This window comes from Scyliorhinus canicula, chromosome 4 (genome assembly GCF_902713615.1).
Source record: "Scyliorhinus canicula chromosome 4, sScyCan1.1, whole genome shotgun sequence".
Taxonomy (NCBI): Eukaryota; Metazoa; Chordata; class Chondrichthyes; order Carcharhiniformes; family Scyliorhinidae; genus Scyliorhinus; species Scyliorhinus canicula.
This window is the reverse complement of record NC_052149.1, coordinates 107,475,857-107,491,377: the sequence shown is the minus strand read 5'-3', so window position 1 is coordinate 107,491,377 and position 15,521 is coordinate 107,475,857. Positions and strand designations below refer to the sequence as shown.

General features: G+C 44.9%; 1 protein-coding gene and 1 long non-coding RNA gene across 2 annotated transcripts in view; one reads left to right on the top strand and one right to left on the bottom strand.

Moving 5' to 3' along the window:
• LOC119964896 overlaps nucleotides 1-15,432 on the bottom strand; it is a 47,419-nt gene extending 31,987 nt beyond the window's left edge. Inside the window, exon 1 of the long non-coding RNA XR_005460387.1 lies at nucleotides 15,273-15,432. This is a non-coding gene — a long non-coding RNA (uncharacterized LOC119964896). The remainder of the gene's footprint in view (nucleotides 1-15,272) is intronic.
• The window catches only part of LOC119964231, a 901,051-nt gene that overhangs the window by 135,274 nt on the left and 750,256 nt on the right, over nucleotides 1-15,521 (top strand).

The following is a 15,521-nucleotide window of genomic DNA, read 5'->3' as shown; positions in this document are numbered from 1 at the left end:
GTGATGGAAGGTATGGGTTTGGAGATAATAGAGGAAAGCCATAGGTATTGGGACCAGTTCTGGGAGAAGTGGGACCGAAACAGGCCAGACGTGTTGCATCTCAACAGTTGTAACCAATGTCGATGTGACATGGTTTGGCAGTGCTGCCGGACAAGATTTAAACTAACTTCCAAAGGAGTGGGAACAATAGAAAGGATAAACAAGGTGCACAAAGAATTGTGGGACACTACAGCAAGAAACAGTCATTATTTAGTGGGGCCAGAATAAGAGAGAAAGTCCAGTCCAGGTTTACACACAGTATGGTAAATAAGATTGTTGAGTTGCAGGCACAGATACATAGATGGGATCACAATATCCTGCAACAACGGTGACCTGGCTCAAAGGGCAGGAATGGATACATGATATTCCTGGATACAGGGTGTTCAGGAAAGGTATAGTAAAAAGTCTTACAACACCAGGTTAAAGTCCAACAGGTTTGTTTTGAATCACTAGCTTTCGGAGCACTGGTCCTTCCTCAGGCGAATGAAGAGGTGGGTTCCAGAAACACATATATAGACAAAGTCAAAGATGCAATACGATACTTCGAATGAGAGTCTTTGCAGGTAATTAAGTCTACAGGTCCAGACGGAGCAACTGGAGAGAGGGATAATCACAGGTTAAAGAGGTGTGAATTGTCTCAAGCCAGGACAGTTGGTAGGATTTCACAAGCCCAGGCCAAATGGTGGGGGGTGAATGTAATGCGACCGCAGCATGAATCCAAAGTCCCGGTTGAGGCCGTATTCATGTGTGCGGAAGTTGGCTACAAGTTACTGCTCGGCGATTCAGCCTCTGATCTTCGGGTAAGCATTCGCGAAGGCAGCCTTCAGGATGCGTGACTTTAACCTGGTGTTGTAAGACTCCTTACTGTGCTCACCCCTGTCCAATGCCAGCATCTCCACATCAGGAAAGGTATGGAAGCAAAGAAAAGGTGCCACACTGAGTGAAAGGCCTAATACAGTGTTGGAGAAAGAGGATGTGTTAGAAAGCAGGCAGCAGGCCATGCCCAAGTGAACTTGGACAATATCCAAGTTTGTGCTAACATTCATGCCGCACGTGCCAGACACCGACCATCTCTAAAAAGAGAGGATGCAACCATTGCTCCTCGACATTCAGCGGCATTACAATCGCTGAATCCCCCACTATCAACAACCCTAGGGGTTACCATTGGCCAGAAACTGAACTAGAGAAACCATGGGCTGGATTCTCCGCAGCCCAGCGCTGAAATTGTGTTTGGCGTGGGGTGCGGATATCCACTTTTACGCACAAATCTGCCCCGGCGCTACTCCCACAATTCTCTGGTCCCCGGAGAATCGCTCACGCACGATTTGTATGCCACGTCTGGGGGGCCATTGCCAGAGTGGCTCCCAATGATGCTCCAGTCCCGACTAGCCGAATTCCCGATGGCGTGGTTCTAACCACGTCTGGCTGGTCGGGACTTAGCCCGCGGCCACCCTGGTGGGGGTCGGGGGTATCAAGAACCGGGGGTGGGAGGGGGCCTTATGAGCGGCCGGGGTGGCGATCGGGCGGGTTACATAGAGCGGCGCGGGACAGATCGTTGGGACCTTCTTTGTTAGTCCAGGTCTGCTAAAGCTGCGAGAAGCTCTCCGGAGCCCTGCCAGCCCCCTGCAGGTAGGAGAATTGGTCTTCATTTTTTTTTAAGGAAAGTCTGGCGTGCAAGGCCGGCGTTTTTACGCCAGCGCGGGGACATGGCCCCATTTTTGGAGAATCCAGCCCCCTATAAATATTGTTGCTACAAGAACAGGTTGAAGGCTAGGAATCCTGCGTCGAGTAACTCACCTCCTGACTCCCCAAAATCTGCCCGCCATCTACAAGGCGAAAGTCAGGAATGTGATGGAATGTCCTCCACTTGCCTGGATGAGTGCAGCTCCAACAACATTCAAGAAGCTTGATACAATCCAGGATAAAGCAGTCCACTTGGTACAGTCACTACCTCCACCGACGAACAGTGACAGCCGTGTGCACCATCTACAAGTTGCACTGCAGGAACTCAGCAAGGATCCTTAGGCAGCACATTCCAAACCCACAACCGCTAGCATCTAGAAGGACAGATATCTACAAACACCACCACCTGGAGGTTCCCCTCCAAGGCACTCAACATCCAGAGTGGAAATATATCACAATCCTTCACTGTCGCTGGGTCAAACCCTGGAATTTCTCTCTAACAGCACTGTGGGTGTACCTACACCTCCGGGACCCGCAAACGTTCAAGGATGCAGCTCACCATCCTCCTCAAGGGCAACTAGGTATTGGCAATAATTGCTCGTCTAGGGCAATGACGCCTACATCACATAAATTAATTTAAAAAAGAACAAGGAAAGAATCTATTTAGAGAGTGGGAAGAAATATTAGAGCAAAAGCAAATTACTGCCGATGCTTGAATCTGAAACGAAAAAGGAAAATGCTGGAAAATCTCAGCAAGTCTGGCAGCATCTGTAGGGAGAGAAAATAGCCAACGTTTTGGGTCCGATGACTCCTTGTCAAAGCTAATAGACAGAGAAAGTGGTAATATTATACTGTGGAGTGAGAATGAAAGATAAGTCATAGCCACAGAAACCCAGGGAAACTGGGTGCTAATGGTCACAGATTCCAGACTCCCAGAGAGGACAAAAGATGTGAAAGGTCAAACAGCAGGGAAACTAACATCAGAGGATGAACTGTAGGTGTGGGGGGAGGGGAAGGGGGAAGCAAAGAGGAGAATGGTGCAGGAAAGGTGGATAAGATGGGGGGGGGGAAATTAAATGTATATTAGGAAAGAAAGAAATGGTAAAAGATAGTTAAAATGAAATGAAAACAAATGGGTCGTGGTGGGGCTGATCATCTGAAGTTGTTGAATTCGATGTACAGGCCGGAAGGCTGTAGTGTGCTTAACCGGAAGATGAGATGTTGTTCCTCCAGTTTGCGTTGCGCTTCACTGGAACATTGCAGCAGGCCAAGAACAGAAATGTGGGCACAGGAGCAGGGTCTTTTGTTAAAATGGCAAGCAACGGGAAGGTCAGGATCCTGAATGCGCACAGACTGAAGATGCTCAGCAAAGCGATCACCCAGTCTGCGTTTGGTCTCTCCGATATAGAGGAGACCACATTGGGAGCAGCGAATGAGTCAAAAAGCAAAGGATAATCCAGGGTGAAATCACATCACTTGAATGAATTGTGTTGAACTAACTTGATTGATGATGAGGTAACAGAGGTCTCGTGAAGGAATGTGGTCAATGTTGTTTCATCAGTGTCGGTCACTTGATTGGATGCTGTCAACTTAGGATCAAATGTTTCTGCCAATGATCGGCGTGTGACTGAACAGACCAATTCTCGACATGGGGATTTCTCAGGGTATAAGCTTAACTTTGGGAAAAGTGAGCTGTTTGTGGTCCACCCGGGGGACCAGGAGGGGGGGGGATTGGGAGGCTCCCGCTGAAAAGGGCGGAGAGGAGCTTCAGTTACTTGGGGGTTCAGGTGGCCAGGAGCTGGGGGGCCTTTCATAAGCTTAACCTCAAGGCTGGTGGAGCAAATGGAGGAGGAGTTAAAGAGGTGGGACATGCTGCCGCTGTCTCTGGCGGGTAGGGTGCAGTCAGTCAAGATGACAGTGCTCCCAAGGTTTCTGTTTCTGTGCCTCCCCATCCTTATCCCAAAGGCCTTTTTCAGGCGGGTTAACAGGAGCATTACGGGATTTGTGTGGGCGCACAGGACCCCGAGGGTGAGAAGGGTATTTCTGGAGCGGGGAAGGGATAGGGGGGGCTGGCGCTGCCCAACCTCTGTGGGTACTATTGGGCAGTCAACGCAGCGATGGTGCGTAAGTGGGTAATGGATGGGGAGGGGGCAGCATGGAAGAGGATGGAGATGGCATCCTGTGTGGGCACGAGCCTGGAAGCGCTGGTAACGGCGCCGCTGCCGCTCCCTCCAACGAGGTATACCACGAGCCCGGTGGTGACAGCTACCCTCAAGATTTGGGGGCAATGGAGGCAGCACAGGGGGGAGGTGGGGGCCTCGATGGGGTCCCCGATACGGGGGAACCACCGGTTTGTTCCGGGGAGAACCCAGCGGGTTCCTGAGTTGGCACAGGGCAGGTGTCAGGAGGCTGGGGGACCTGTTCATAGATGGGAAGTTCGCGAGCCTGGGTGAGTTGGAAGGGAAGTTTGGGCTCCCCCGGGGAACACCTTTAGGTACGTGCAAGTAAGGGGTGTGGATTGGAGAGGGGAGGATCTCAGAAGCGTACCAGGTGATGCAGGATGTAGACGAGGCCTCGGTGGAGGAGCTGAAAGGTAAATGGGAGGAGGAGCTGGGTGAGGAGATTGAGGAGGGGACGTGGGCGGATGCCCTGGAAAGGGTGAACTCCTCCTCTTCTTGTGCGAGGCTTAGCCTCCTACAGTTTAAGGTGCTGCATAGGGCTCATATGACCGGGACAAGGATGAGCCGGTTTTTTTGGGAGTGAGGACAGGTGTATTAGGTGCTCTGGGGGCCCAGCAAACCATGTCCATATGTTCTGGGCATGCCCAGCGTTGGGGAAATTTTGGAAGGGTGTAGCAAGGACGGTATCGAGGGTGGTAGGATCCAGGGTCAATCCAGCTGGGGACTCGCAATATTTGGGGTTGCAGTGGAGCCAGGAGTGCAGGAGGCAAAAGAGGCCGGTGTTCTGGCCTTTAGTAGCCCGGCGGAGGATTCTTCTTCAGTGGAAGGATGCGAGGCCCCCAAGCGTGGAGGCCAGGGTCAACGATATGGCGGAGTTTATTAAATTGGAGAAGGTGAAATTTGCCCTAAGGGGGTAAGTGCAGGGGTTTTTCAGGAGATGGCAACCATTCAGATCTCCTGGCAGAACGGTAAAATCAAAAGGTCAGCAGCAGCAGCAACCGCGGCGGGGGGGGGGGGGGGGGGGGGGGTCTCTTTCTCTTTGTTTGCTAAACCAGCCCCAGATAAAGTGCCACATAATAGGCTTGCCAGAAAAGTTGATGTTCTTGGAAGAAATGAGATAATGGCAGTACGGACTTGAAGTTGACTGAGTGACGGGAAACAAAGTCATGGTGAATGACTGTTTTTTCACTGATGGAAGATTTACACTGATATTTCCCTAGGGGTCGGGACTAGAATGTTTCTCTTGACATGTAATAATGAACTGGATTTTGGTGTACAGGGCAAAATTTCAAAATTTGCAGATGACATAAAACTTGGAAGAATTGTGAATTGTAGTAAGGATAGTGATAAACTTCAAAAGTCTGGCTGAATAGGGAGCACGATAGCAGATGAAATTTAATGTAGAGCGATGTAAAGTTATACATTCTGCGAAGGAGATGCAGCAATATAATAATATATAATATATGGCACGGTAGCACAGTGGTTAGCACTGTTGCTTCACAGCGCCAGCGACGCGGGTTCGATTCCCAGCTTGGGTCACTGTCTGCGCGCAGTCTGCATGTTCTCCCCATGTCTGAGTGGGTTTCCTCCAGGCGCTCCAGTTTCCTCCAACAAGTCCCTAAAGACGTGCTTGTTAGGCGAATTGGACATCCTGAATTCTCCCTCTGTGCACCCCAACAGGCGGCTTAGTTTGGCAATGAGGGAATTTTCACAGTAACTTCATTGTAGTGTTAATGTGAGCCTACTTGCGACACTAATAAAGATTCTTAAAATAATAGAATTCTAAGGAGGTGCAGGAATAGAGATTGGAGGATACTTGCGCATAAATTATTGAAGGCGGCAGTGCAGGTTCAGAAAACAGTTTAAGAGTCATAAAGGATTCATAATTTTAGAAATACACAAAATGTACAGGGCAAAATGCTGTCCTTAGAGAACAGAAGGTTGAAGGGAGGTGTCAAAAATCATGAAGGGTCTATACAAAGCAGGAAGTCATGGCGAACCATTAAAAAATTCTGCTTCGGCCTCAACAGGACTAGTGTGTCCAGTTCTGGCACTGTACTTCAGAAAAGGGCATAAAGGTTTTGGGAGAAGGTGCAGAAATGTGTTTTGAGGCTGGTTCCAGAGATGAGAAACTTTACTTGCGCTGGTAGACTGAAGAAGCTGGGATTGCTGTCCTTAGAGAACAGAAGGTTGAAGGGAGGTGTCAAAAATCATGAAGGGTCTATACAAAGCAGATATAGAGAAACCATTCCCATTGGCAGAAGGTTCGAGAACCAGAGGACACGACTATAAGGACCAATATTGACATGAAGATTTTTTAGAAATGTGGCGCATGTTTAGGATCTGGAATGTACTGCCTGAATGCATGGAGGTAGATTGAATCAAGACTTTCAAAAGGAAACTGGATAAACATCTCAAGAGAAAATAATTGCAGGGCTACAGGGAAAGGGCCGGAGAGAGGAACTAGCTGATTTGCTCTTGCAGAGAGTCGGCATGGACATGATAGGCCAATTTGCTTCCTTTTTGTGCTGAAGCCATTCTATGATATCCATTATTTTCAATACTCGATTTGCTGTTGTACTTCTTCGCATTTTATGAAATACAGACGATGTATTTTAAGCCAAGTGATCTAGTGTTTTACAAGGATGAGGTATTAAATGGAGTAAGGAACAAAGTATTATTCAGATCATAATACAAATTGAACTGTGATTGACTACTTAGAAGCACACCGCATTTATGTCTGCTTTGCATGTGTAACTCATGTGATGCAGTCTCACTATTTTAATATATCTGCTATGTCATTGCTCACAGTAAATTGCGTTGCATAATGCTCAATCAGATACTATGCCACAGAACAGAATTTGATTTCCTGTTGATGCAGAGATATGTGTTGCATGGATAATCGGAGACCGAATACACCTCAGAGTTTTCTGAGATGACCCTACACACCGACTACGAGACAATTGCCTGGGAAGTCTAAACAACCGATGACAATTGGCTTGCATCAAGAACCCTCTAAAAGTTACTTCTGAGGGTTCTGACCTACTTAGCTGAATAGTTACTCAGGAAACGTTAAAGCATTAAATCCAGTTCTACCTTCTGGGTAACTAAACTATTAACCATGCCCTAAAGGACACCCCCACAACTCTGTTTCTCTCTCAACAGATGCCGCCAGATCTGCTGAGTAATTAAATTTTTTTGGTCTCTATTGTTAGGATCTGGAACCTTTACCAAACAGCGTGGTAAATGCCAATTCCATACATAATTGTAAGGATGGTGAAGAGATAGAGTCATAGAGTTTTACAACACAGAAAGAGGCTCTCTGTGGTTGTGCATCTGTGGAGAGAGAAACAAAGTTGATGTTTCAAGTCCGTATTGCTGTGCTTCAGATTTAGTGTCCTCAGTATTTTGCTTTTATTAAAGCATGGAATAAATTAGGTGAACGAGCAGCTGGAGTGGAGATTCTTTTCACTACTTCCCACAGTTCCTGGTCAATATTTGTCTCTTAAATCTGGTGGCATTCTTATGGAAGTGGAAAGGAAACTCAACAGCCCTTTTTTTCTCCTGTAGTTTTCTTCTTGGTTGTGCGGTCAAACACCTTTCCATTCTAATCCCATTTCCAGCACTTGGTCTGCAGTCTCGTACGCTATGGTGTTTCAAGTGCTTATCTAAATGCTTCTTACATGTGTCAGGGTCCCCATCTCTGCCACTCTTTCAGGCAGTGAGTTCCAGATTCCCACCACTCTGAGTGAAAGTCCCTTTGAAAGGTCCTGCTCCTTACCAAGAGTCTATGCCCATCTACAAAGGGAAAAAGGTTCTTCCAATCTACTCCATCTATATCCCTCAATTTTGTACACCTCGATGGAATCCCCCCTACCCCCACCTTCCCTGCTCTAAGGAAATCAAAAAGATACTTGAGAGTGAGTAACTTGCAGGTTTACAATCAAAAAATTGGAGTGTTGGTCAAATCCTGATTACTCTTTCAAAGAGCCAGTACAGGCACAAATGGTTCAAATGGCCTCTTTCCATATTGTAATGTCTATGATTATTACAGGAGCCGTTATTGGCATAACGTACATAAAAATTCGAGAGGTGAACACAAAGCTCAAAGACTGGCGTGGAAAGAGTGGGTTCTACTTTGTGGGGCACTGTTTCCTGTACTGGGGAAAGTGGAGGCTGTACCATTGAGATGATTTATACCTGAACCATACTGTGACCAGTGTTGTTGCAAACTGCAGAACTGGGGATGGAGAGAGGATTTTAAACATAACAGAGGGATGAAATGGGAAGATATGTGGTATATCAGAGAGGAAAATAATAGAATGGGAAACGAGGGTACATAGAGCATACAGAGCAGACGGCCATTCAGCCCATTAAGTCTGCATCGACCCACTTAAGCACTCACTTCCACCCTATCCCCGGAACCCAATAAACCCTCTTAATCCTTTTTGGTCAGTAAGGGCAATTTAGCATGGCCAATCCACCTAACCTGCACATCTTTCGACTGTGGGAGGAAACCGGAGCACCTGGAGGAAACCCAAGCAGACACGGGGAGAACATGCGCACAGACAGTGACCCAGCGGGGAATTGAACCTGGGACCCTGGCACTGTAAAGCCACACTGCTAACCACTTGTGCTACCGTGCTGCCCCTAAAAAGGGTAGGAGAATAGCATGAAGGAACAGAGAGATAAAATGCAAGAATCAAGACTAGTTGTTACAAAGGTAACAAAAAGACAAACAAAAAACTCCATATCTGAATGCACGCAGCATTCATAACAAAGTCAAGAAATTAAAAGCGCACATTGTCAATAAATATGATCTGACAGCCATTATGAACATGCTGCAGAATGGCAAGGATTGGGTCCTGAATATTGAGGGTTATATGACATTCATGAAGAATAGGAAACAAGGTGAAGGTGGAGTGGTAGCTTTGTTAATCAAGGATGGCATTTGTGCAATAGTTAGGAGATTACCTTCATCCAAGGGGAGGTGGTGGCATGTGGTACTATCACTCAATGAGTAATCAGATGCTGGATTTAAATCCCACCACAGCAGATTGTGAAATTGAACTCAATAAAAACTGGATGACCGTGAAACCATTGTCAATTGTTGTAAAAATCCATCTGGTTCACGAATGTCCTTTAGGAAAGGAATCTGCCATCATTACCTGGTCTGGCCTACGTGTGACTCCAGATCCATAGCAATGTGATTGACTTTCAAATGCCCCTCTGAAATGGAGGGTTAGGGATGGGTAATAAATGCTGACCCAGCCATCGATGTATAAATCATCTCAATGGTACAGCCTCCACTTTCCCCAGTACAGGAACCAGTGCCCCACAAAGTAGAACCATAAATGATTTCATAAAAGGATCTGGATGTAGATTGTTTTCGGGGAAGAAGAACAGCAAGCGAAAGAAGTTACTCGTGGCAGTGGTCTACTGGCCCCCTTACAAAGACCACAATGTCAGACAAAGTAATGAAGAAGAAATATTGGGTGTTTGTGATAAAGGGGTGGCAATAATCAGAGGTGACTTCAATCTACATATAAACTGGAAAAATCGTATTGGCAGTAGTAGCCGGGATGAGGAGTTCATAGAATGCTTTCAAGGTTATTTATTTGAACAGTACGTTTTGGAACCAACCGGAGAGCAATTTATATTAGATTAGTATTGTGTAATATGACAGCATTAGACAACCTTAGAGTGAAGACAAGACATCGCCGAAGTAGAAGAGACCACAATGTAATTGAACGCAGTCAGAATAGCAGAGAATAACTAAAAAAGTAATAAGGACAAAAAAATTAGAGCTCGAGAGAAAGCTAACTAGAAACGTAAAGAATTTCAACAACTAGAAATGTAAAGAATTTCAACAGGTAAAGAATATTTAAAGTGAGTGTTGGTCCACTAGAGAGTGAGAATGGGAAGTTAATAGATCGTAAAGGAAATATCAGATGAAATAAACAAATATTTTGCTCTCTCTTCACTACAGAGACAACAAAAAAACATTCCAGTAATAGCTGTAAATCAGGAAGTGGAGGGGGGAGAGGAACGTGGTGCAATTGAAATCACTAGAGAAGTGGTACTGAGCAAACTGATGGAGCTGACAAGTTATCGGGTCCAGATGAACTTCATCCTTGGGTCTTAAACAAAGTGGCTAATTAGGTTGTAGTTGTGTTGGTGTTAATTTTCCAAAATTCGCAAGATTCTGGATAGGTTCCATCAGACTGGAAAGTAGCAAATATAACCCCTTTATTCAAGAAGGTGAGGGAGGCAGAAAACAAGAAACTATAGGCCAGCTAGCTTGACGTCTGTCATGGGGAAGGTGTTCGATTCTGTCATTAAAGAGGTTGTAGCTGGGCACTTAGAATATCTCAAGATGATCAGGAAGAGTCAGTATGGTTTTATGAAGGGGAAATTATGCTTAACAATTTATTACAGTTCTTTGAAGGAGTTATATGTGCTGTAGATAGAGGGGAGCCTGTAGACATACTGTACCTGGATTTCTAAAAGTTATTAAATAAGGTGCTACATCAAAAGATTATTGCAGAAAAGGAAAGCTCATGGTGTGGGGGTAACATTAGCTTGGACAGACGTTTGGCTGGTTGGCAGAAAACTGAAGGTATGTGTAAATGGATCTTTCTCCGATTGGCAGGATGTGATGAGTGGAGTCCCCCAAGTAGTCTCTGCTGGGACCTCACCTTTTTACAATTAACATCAATGACTGAGGTAAGGTGAGTGAAGGCCTGGTAGCTAAATTGCAGTTGACACAAAGATAGGAAGGAAAGTATGCTGTGAAGACAAAAGGAGTTTGTGGATGGTTATAGATAGGTTCAGTGGGGAAATTCTGGCAGATGGAGTATAATACGGCCAAATGTGAAGTTGTTGTATTGCTTAAACAGAGAATGGCTGCAGAATTCTGAGGTGCAGAGGGATCTAGGTGTTCCCATGTATAAGTCACAAAAGGTTAGTTATGCAGGTGTAGCATGTATTCAAGAAGTCTAATGGAATACTATCTTTTATTTAGGAGAGGAATTGAACAGAAAAGTAAGGATGTGATGCTTCAGTTATACAATAAGAAATCTTACAGCACCAGGTTAAGGTCCAACAGGTTTGTTTCGATTCACTAGTTTTCAGAGCACTGCTCCTTCCTCAGGTGAATATGAGGACATTCACCTGAGGAAGGAGCTGTGCTCCGAAAGCTAGTGAATCAAAAAAAACCTGTTGGACTTTAACCTGGTGTTGTAAGACTTCTTACTGTGCTCACCCCAGTCCAACGCTGGCATCTCCACATCGGTTATATAGGGCATTGGGCAGACCACATCTCGACTACGGTGTGTTGTGTTCTCCTTATTTAAGGAAGGATGTAAATGCATTGGAGATGGTTTACTAGATTGCTACCTTGAATGAGCGTGTTGTCTTAGGAGACTAGTGTGGACAGGATGTGACTTGATTGATTTAAAATCCTGAATGGTCTTGACAAGGTGGACAGGGAAAGGATGTTTCCTCTTGTGGGTGAGTCCTGAACTAGGGGATACTGTTTTAAAATTAAGAGTTGCCCTTGTCGGACAGTGGTGGGAGACATTATTTCTCTCAGAGGGTTGTGGGACTTTGGTTGTGGAACTCAGCCTCAGAAGGCAGAGTCATTGAATATTTTTAAGACAGAGGTAGACAGATTCTTATTGGGCAAGGGGTTCAAAGGTTATCGGGGTAGATGGGAATGTGTAATTTGAAACACGAACAGATCACCCATGATCTTATTGAATGGCAGTGCAGGCTCGAGGGACTGAATGGCTTACTTCTGTTCCTGTTTCATATGTTCATATAATTCTATGATGCTTGTTACTCCCACAGCAAATACAGACTTTTACATTTCAACTGTGGACCTCACATAGAAAAGCAGAAAATAATAGCAAAATATGAGCAGGGAGGAAACTCAAACTTTGGGGGGGCAGAGTGACAAAACTGAAGTAGGGTGGGAATGCTGCAGTTGGATACGCTAATAAGTGAGAAATGAGAGGGAAAAATGCAAAGAGAAGAAATATGCGAACATTATATCCATCGCCACATTGACAATCCCAGAATTCTTGACTCTCTCAGAAATAATCAGTTCCTCTCATTCCAGGCACATTTTAATTTTAAAAAACCATGCTATTTCTCTGGAGGGCCCAATGTTAACTTATTCCTGTTATCTTTTTGGGAAAAATTAACATTGGTCAGCTATGTAACAGTATCGTTTTACATTTTAAAATGTGAAAACTAAATTCAAAAAGATAAACTAAATTGATTTTAGTCCTAAACATTAATATTCTTGCCTGGAATGAATTGCTAAATTATCCTGACACGAGAATTAATATGAAATATGGTAACCATCAGGAAGCTTCACACAGTTACTGCAGGCCTCAAGAAGCAAGCAGATGACGACAATTTTTTGGCAACAAAAATGGTGACCAAATTGAAGCTTTTTAAACTGAGATACAGGTTCCGCAAGAAAGTGTTTACGAAACTCAATGGTTCAGATTTTGCTGGAGTGGGGCACGTCACATTGAGTCCCCCTTGGGTATTTTCCTTCACCTTTCAGCCTAAAAGGCAACAAGTTGTTTTATGTGTGGACTGATAACAGTGCACCAAGGACATCTGAGATCCTAGTGAGGAATGTGACCTAAAGTCTATTTCTTTAACCAATTAGAATTGAGAAAGAGACTGAGGAATGACAGGAATTGAAATTGGGTGAATTAAGAGTTAAATTGATGGATGATTTACACACTGATATCAACAAGCGCTATTTAGCTCAATTATTTCGGTAGAAAAGTCTGTTTCGGCAAGAAGAGCTGGGCCTCATCTTTTTCTTGATGTCACACACCAGCGACTCCAACATGTCATGATACCATCTACAATCCTGGGTTATGACTAAGTTGGCAAAGAAAGGTTTACCAAACACCTCTGCTCCTCTTAAATCTGCAATGAAGGTAAATTCGGACATTTCCCCAAACTTGGACAGCACAACAAAAAATGGGCCTCGTATTCACTGGATTCACAAAGAATTTGCAAAGTTGCCCCCCCCCCCCCCCACCCCCCAATCCCCCATATCCCCTGAAGGACAAAAGACCTTAAATATCGTTTCAGAAATTTCCGCAACAATTCTACAAGAAGGTTCTGATAGAGATCACAAATTGATTCGTAAATTATGCCACAAACATAAATTTTATGATGAACACATCTTCAATTAAGGTGAGGAGCAATAGGGGACTGGTGTTGCACAGGGCAACAAAATATCTTTTGATTCATTGCCACAAATTTAATACCCTCCATATACACGAGGGGAATTTCACAAATAGCATCCAGATAAAGTAGAACTAGGCTTTGTGAAATTTAGTGTGGTTTTCTCAGATCAGAATGGTTTAGCTACCAACTGCAGATCAGGAGCACAATCCACTTGGCGAGTTGCAATACGCTGTACAGCAGTGCGCTGTACAGAAAGTAGCATCATTTCAAAGATTATGAATAAACTAGCAGACACATCTGACTCAATTCTGAAGTTATATTTACCCACTATGGGTGTATGGTGATGTCTCATAAATTTTCCTGGAATTTGTTAGAAGGTCTGTACAAGCCACTCATAACCTGGCCATTAAACTTAAATTGTACCCTCCCCCGCTCCCCACCATCATCATCCCTCCTCCTCCCCTCAGGCATAAATTACGTTTACCAGTTCTCTATGGAGCCCTCTGTACACCACACGTCCAAATGCACATTCAGCTGTAACTGGTACAACCATTCACGCAGTCATCTATTTGTTTCCCGTAGTAATGACTGAACCTGTTAATGCTACGGCACATGAATTAGTGGAAATCTTTTTTTTAAAGTTAATGGAAATGAATTTATGATTAATTAATTTTCACATGGCTATTTAACCAGGTACACCCCCGTCCCCTCCCCTCCCCTCCCTACCCTAATTAACACGAACGATCCAAACATTAAGTGGAGTTCTCTGAATTTCTCTCGTTCTGTAGCGTGAAAGGTCCAGGAACCTGCTCCAACACTAAGGGCAATTTTGGACACTAAGGGCAATTTATCATGGCCAATCCACCTAACCGGCACATCTTTGGACTGTGGGAGGAAACCGGAGTACCCGGAGAAAACCCACGCACACACGGGGAGGATGTGCAGACTCCGCACAGACAGTGACCCAAGCCGGAATCGAACCTGGGACCCTGGGGCTGTGAAGCGATTGTGCTATCCACAATGCTACTGTGCTGCCCCTTTAACTCTATCTTCGACCAAACCTTTAACTACCTATCCAAAATATCTCCTTGTGTGATCCCGTGCCAGATGGTGCCTCACAATTCTCCTGTGAAGCGCCTTGATTATGTTATTTGATACAAATGGTGTTGTCAAGATATTACAGTGGCACCCATAATGTGAGAGATGCCGGCGTTGGACAGGGGCAGGCACAGTAAGAAGTCTTACAATACCAGGTTAAAGTCCAACAAGGAGCTGTGCTCCAAAAGCTAGTGACTCCAAACAAACCTGTTGGACTTTAACCTGGTGTTGTAACAGTGGAATGTATTAGGACTCAGACACCGACCTGAGGATGGGATGTAGCAGATCAATTTGTGGAAAGTATCTTTCTTGTTTGTTGTTTATTTTTACTTTCAAATGGAAGAATGCACTCCGCCCATAAAGTGGGAAGATTGAAAATAAAACATATGTGCCCAGAGCTCGACCTCCTAAATGTTATTGATAACATGCTGACAGCTCAGCGTCGCCACCATTAGTTGATTGACAGTACTGCAGCTGCCCCGCAAACTATTAAACCCATAACAATCTGACCTGCTGAATCTGTGCTCATTATAGCTGGGATCTCATCTAACTACAAGGCAGTCGACTCCCAGAGGCCTGCTAAGGACAGCCCCACAGGAAACCACTCGTCATAAGCTCTCCAAAGAATCATATTCTTCCCACATAAACACTGCGTGGAAATGATCTGACCTGTGCATTAACGCTCTTAGAAAAATAAATCACTGATAATCACTTAACACACTTCCGATGATCATGCTGCGTGCAAATCACATCATTAAGCATGATTTCTCGTATCAAATGTTTTTTTTCAGCCAAGGAGGAACATTTACAATTACAACACCCCCTAACACACACACACACACGTTTCATATGTTGGATACTGAATGGAAGAAGATGAGGGGAGTTAAAACAGAACCCAGAACGACAAAGATGGTTCTTAATTGCTGCAAATGCATTTATGAGGGAAATCTGATCAAACAGCCTCTCTCCTTCCCTCCCTCCCTTTAACCAGCTTCCTCTCCACACACGAGCCACAGGACAAAGGAGTTTAAGATTTACAAAAATACTCACAAAATAGGAGAATAACTCATCGGGCCGCTGATTTTATTCCTTTGCAAAGGGAAGCAGGGAGTGTTGTTATTGTTTCACAGACAGCTTGTTCTGTGTGTGTGTCTCCAGCCGGCTGCGTCTCCCGTACTCTGACTGACTCGAGGCAGCAGCGCCGGCGGGCGGGAGACCCGGCGCTAGACCTAAGCAGCCGACAGCAGAGACACCAATCACAGTGAAGGGGAATGCCATGAAACCATGGCGACAGGGAAA